Here is a 6,000-nt window from a genome sequence, read left to right as displayed (position 1 = left end):
CTTAAGATGGAATTGTAATTATAAAGGGCTACTGTGATTTTTATCAGAGAATGGTAAATCAACTTTAATCTACTGCAGGGTCTTTCAACTCTGCGGTTTGCATTAACTTTCTCATTGGCTCTGTATTTGAGATATGGGAAGGAGAGACTTCATAATTTTGATAAGACTTATGCTCATTTCCCATATCTGAACCCTGTTCAGCAGTATGGAAAGGGCCTTCTGCAAGTAGACCACCTCTTCTGCAGTATCTAGCTAGCAAGCAGCAGAAGCAGAACCAGTGACCAATGTATTTTCTGTTGTAAACATCCCATAATCATGCCATGGAAGAAGAACAGTTACTAACTTGATGTCTTGCATTCATACACCGCAAAGATTGTATATTTTTGTTGTGTTTTGCGGGAATGAGAGAACTATATATCTAAAAATAAATAAATATAACAAAGATCTTGGTTGTATGGACCATGTTAAACATGGAATCTGGGTCTTAGAGGGATGTCAGACAATATTCCTATTTTAATGTTACTCCCTAGATAAAGTTTCAGGATCAGGTATATATGATGGAAAAACTTACTCATATGTTCTTATGGCATGACTGTTATTGAGTTCCTATTCAAAATGGGGAATATTTTTGATATTTGCTGCTTCTGCAGCGGCAGATCAGAGTTACTGCAGGGACCCTTATGTCAAGTGTTCTGATGAACTCGTCAGGCCTCCATCTATGCTTACACAACTAATATGTTCTTGTAGCTCTGTGTGTCATGCTTCAGATAATTCACCAGTGTATGGAGTTTCAGACAAATGTAGAATTGTCTTTTCACATGACTCCAAGGGCTCTGTGCTCTAAGGCTTGTGGCATTGCATAGTTACCAGAAGCTGTGCAAAATATGTTTCATAAATTTGGAGAAGATGTACTTATGATGTAATCATGATTGCTTTAAATGACCATAGATGGTGGCAGTATCCCTTGTGTCTCACAGGTTCTTCATGCTCTTTCTACAGATGAAATTTGGATACTGAATTCTTTCTTTCCTGACAGCAAATTCTGCAAATTTGTTAGTAGTTGGAGAATCTTCTTTACCTTCCTTCTATTTAATATCCTCAAACAGGTATTGACTGTTCTACAGTGTGAACCGTTTTCTCATATTTAAACCAGCCTGGTGATACATTGTCATTCCTGAATAGTTCTACCTGGAAAATGAATAATTTATTACAGATGTTTCACAAGGAAGAGAAAAATGTCTTTCATTAAATTGTTTTTTACTATCTCTAGGCATTAAATGATATTCCTCTCTGATTGATGGTAGCCTTGTGATTTGGACAAACAGCAACGATGAGCTAAAGTGAAAATGTACTCCTCTCACCTGAGGGTTTCTCTGTGACCTAAAAAGAAACGGCAGAACTTGTGACATACACTTGTGAATACTCACAAGGGTATCTTGGGCTAGATTTCCCTTTGAGATACAGGCTTTTTCCATTTTTCTTATTAGAAAATATGTTTAAATTTTGTTATCAAAATTTAGTATTTAAATACTAAATAAATATCTAAATATCTAAATATCTAAATAACTAAATATCATCATGGAGAAATGACAAAGTTTCCATGCTGAATTTGTTAAACCCCCTTTCAGTAATTTTTTAAGTTTTTGAAGATGACCTATGGAATCATACCAAAATGCAAAGGTGTGATCTTAATTTTGTTTTTTCCATTTGAATGATCTCAAAATATAAAGTATCATGAAAAATCATACAGGGAGGTGCTCCTCGGTTATGCTCAGCATATCTTACATCTATTAGGCTGTCATAGTCCTTATTAAGCAAATGGAAGTTAGACTTCCAATACTACCAATTCCTCCAGAGGAGGACAGCTATTAAACAAACTTGCAGTGTACTTGGTGATACCACAGTCCCACTGCTGGTATTATCATAGCTCAGATATGAATGTGTGTGCTGCAACTATAGAAATATATTCTCTGAAATAATACCAAGAAATATAATAAAATATAAATTATCTTCAATGCTAGGAGCATTGACATGCAAAAAAGTGCTCTTTCCTCTAAACAGGTTAACCTTCTGCCAACTCTGAATATAATTCAAGAGACCTAACATATTCCAGTTGTGTAGTTGTAGCTTGGCCTGAGGATGTGAGAGAAACTGAAGTCGGTATGGAGAGGAAACACCTCTTGTAGTGTGGTGGGAGAAAATGGATATACTTCTGAACTTGTAATCTTTTCACTAGATCTAGCAAGAGGCAGCAAAATTCAAGCAAAATTTACATTTTACAAAAGTGGTTCAGGCATAATGCCAGACATCTGACATGTGAGTATCTTATAGCTGATACCTGTAGCATTATCCTGATGGCTGTTGGTTCTTGGGGTAGGGCAGTGTGATTTGTTCTCATGAGAAAGCTCTGGCATCCATGTGCTTTCCAGTCTCTCTGTTTTGAGTGCTTCATGGGGTACCTGGAACAAGCCCTGTGCTCTTGGTGTCCCACTTGTCTTGGCTGCAGCACGCTACAGCTTCCTCATGTCATAGTTTCCTCTTTGTGGGAACCAGGGCACTGGAGGACAAATGGTGCAATGGTCTTGTTTTGATATGGATATGTCAGAGTGGGAACCACGGGAGATGAGAAGCAGTCTTTGGTCCTTTAGACAGTTTAGACATTACTGTCCCACAGTCTAGGTTGTTTGAGATGTTGAGCACAGTTTATGACATAATTTTGGTCGAGGTTTTAATCAGTCCATCACTGTTTTCAAGACACGAAACCTGATGCCAGCATCACTAGTGCCCCAAGGTATGTTTCCAGCAGTGCAGTTTGGTCAGTGTTATATTTGTTTGATGCTTCAGATGATCCTGACAACCTCACACTTTCACTGTAATGTGTTTTCATGTGTGCAGAGTGAGAGTATTAGAGGAATTCTGGAAGCTCTGGCAGCTTCTGGTCCTGCCGGCAGGTGGTAACTTAATTTACCTGTGACAATGCATTGGCTCTGTTTTTTAGGAACAGGCCATGATTCCTCAGACTAGAGCACTAATACAGTCATTGCTGGGCATAATGCAATGTTTAGGGAGTTGATTTAATCTGTGTCCTTACACTTACAAACCTACAAATAACGTGGTATTTGCAGAAATGGCAAAGAGATTACACGTACTAAATGGCTTGTGTGTCTTTTTTTTTAATCTCTTAATGGGCTTAAAGACCCTATAAATAGATGAGATACAGAAACCTCACACTCACTGTCTTAGAGATCCACAGACATGCAGATAAGATTTTTCGAGAACTCTTATCAGAGTTCTCTACTGCTCTGGTAAGAGTTTGTACAAATCATTTTATCTATGTGTTTAATGTTACAAAAGTAATTCCTGTAATATTGCTAAATTAGTACTTCTTACTTTTCTATTTATACCTGGAGTTTTAATCTTATGTTTATCTTATGAGGAAAGTACAATTGTATTTGAGCTTCATTTTTGCTTCTTTTCCCAAGCAAAAGTTTTGAGCTCAGTTCTGTGGTTTGTGTGTTTAGCTGTGGTCAAAAATTGGACAAAAAGTGGAGTTCAGACCTTATGCTGATATTTACTCTGTAAATGATCTCTCTTTTTTTAGGTGTAATGCAAGGCACCTTGTGGGGTTACTCTGAGAGCATTAGATGTGTCAAATGTGGCTATTGGTATCTGAGCAATTTGTGTTAAATCCTTTTGAAGTCATTGGAGAGGAACAGGTATTCCTACATCATGATTCACCTTAAATGTTTACCTTAGGGTGAGATGAATTATAGCTGAGAAATGCCTTTTTCTCTCTATAAACTATAAAATAGTCTAGACTGCCCACGGAAATTTAAGCTGTCAATGCTGTAAGTATATAATTTGAACAGACTCCAGTTTGTTGATCTTCCTCTGTGTACTGGGGGCCCAAAACCAGAGCCATGTTATTTCAGATGTGGCTTTGTGAGTACTGAGCAGAGGGGAATAATCACATCTCTGTACCTGCTGGCTGTGATCTTGTTAATTCAGCCCATATTGTTGACCCATCCAAGGTACAGGACTCTGCATTGTTAGACTCCATGAGGTTTCTGTCAGCCCACTCCTCCAGTTTGCTGAGATCTTCATGAATGGCTGCCTGGTCCTCCAGTGTATCAGCCACTTGCCCCAGCTGGATGCCTCTCCATGGGCTTCAGGAGGGCTTGTTCTGTCCCGTCATGTGGGTCGTCGATGTTAATCACTTGAGGCATGAGACAGGATCAGCCCCAAAACTGACTGACTGGAAATGGGCACCACTTGTAGCTGGCTGCAGTTAGATTTTGAACCATTGACCCCTAGACTTTGAGTCAAAAGGCCCATCCAGTTTCTCACTGCCTTTGTGGTTTACCTATTCAGTTCATACCTCTCCAGTTTCTCTGCAAGGATGCTGTGGGGGGACTGCATTTGAAACCTTGAGAATGTCAAGGTAGATGCCAGTGCTTGCCCTTCCCTTGCACACAAATACAGCAATTTCATTATGGAGCGCAGTCAGGCTGGCTAGGCTCAACATGCTTGGTTTAGTTCTGAGCTTTATGACAAATGTAGTGACTTACAGTTGCAGTTTACAGAATATATATCACTAACAGTTGTGTATTGGGATCCTCAATATGTTTTTATATTATTGTCATTGTTATCAAACATAATGAAACAGGGCTCTACCACATACTGTGTAGTCTTCTAAGGGAAAATTAATGCCGTGAAATTCTTACAAAACCAAGGAATTGTTTTCATTGACTTCTGTGAGGCCAGTAATTCAGTAACGATTTTGCTTTCTGTGTCCTAACTACCTGACTATTGGGGAACATGGGTGAATTTGTTCTCTTTGCAGAATTTAAAAGCTCAAGTGAAAAGTATTTCTCTTTAAAGAGAATAGTTACTAACGTATTAGTACATGAAGTTCTGAGCTCATCAATGGCATAGTCAGAAATAAAACACAAGTTTCCTGAGTTTCAGTCTAATCATCTACACCTGGGTGAAGTACCTTCCTTAATATATGACCAGGCTACAAAAGCTTTATGCCATCAGCCTTTTGATTAAACGTGAGTTTGGTCAGTTCATCAACATTGCAAGGAAACAGAAAACAATTCAGGCTCTACTTGTTTTCTGTACCAAAGCATGTAACATACTTTTTTATTTTTAAAAATGTAACAGGAAACATGTAATCAATACAGACTTAAAAAAAAGGTTTTCAGGTGAGATCTTACTGCCACAGAAGTTGATAGCAGAATTTCCATGAACTCCATAGAGTTAAGACTTTGGTATTGTTTGGTATTGTTAGGCTTCTCTGGGTTTACATCAAGGTAAGTACATTTTACAGAAATATTTTCTTTCATTGTTTTCTTGTTCCTGAAGCTTGGAAATTAATCTGCAGTTTTACTTGAAATACAAATACCAGTAAAAGGTTGCAAATAAACCATCTTTTAAAGGTTTCCCTTTATTAAAGGAATATTTTTCTGATAAACTTCAACTAATCCTAGTTCTTTCATTGTTTGGTTTTGAATATTGTGTGAAATTCTTCACTCTGCCCCTAAAATCTGCTGGCAACCTTTTGAGTGCATTTTGGTTTTTGAATTATGAACGTGGAGAAAGCATCAGAGAGACATAAACAACTGAACTAGGTAGAATTCAAACATTTCTACTATGGGGACACTTTAAAATGTGTAGGCAGTTCTTTTATTCAGTTTTGTAACTATGAAAGCCTAGCTCTGAATGTCTGATGAGTTTTTGAGAATCAGATCCCAACTGCAACAGTTAATTTGGGTACCTTTTTTGCTGAAACTCTGTGGAAATCCAGAGTTTGCTCTTGTGTATAGAAACTATTAACTGTGCCTTTGGTGTGAATCTCATTGTTAATTCCATGCTAATCTGATTTTGAAGCAAATAGTGGCCACCCTGGCCGGGGACCATGCTAAGTCAAAGGAAGGAAGTCATCTAGGTGTATGTGTTAGGGAAGGGTGAGAAGGTCCATACCTGAGATTCCCTGCA

General features: G+C 38.1%; 1 protein-coding gene across 1 annotated transcript in view; it reads left to right on the top strand.

Moving 5' to 3' along the window:
* Positions 1-3,289: 3,289 nt before the first annotated feature.
* SLC4A10 (solute carrier family 4 member 10) overlaps positions 3,290-6,000 on the top strand; it is a 172,147-nt gene continuing 169,436 nt past the window's right edge. The window contains exon 1 of the mRNA XM_074873358.1: positions 3,290-3,305. The gene's annotated coding sequence lies outside the window, so the exon portion shown is untranslated. The remainder of the gene's footprint in view (positions 3,306-6,000) is intronic.

Source organism: Strix uralensis, chromosome 6 (assembly GCF_047716275.1).
Source record: "Strix uralensis isolate ZFMK-TIS-50842 chromosome 6, bStrUra1, whole genome shotgun sequence".
Taxonomy (NCBI): Eukaryota; Metazoa; Chordata; class Aves; order Strigiformes; family Strigidae; genus Strix; species Strix uralensis.
This window is presented reverse-complemented; position numbering and strand designations above follow the sequence as displayed.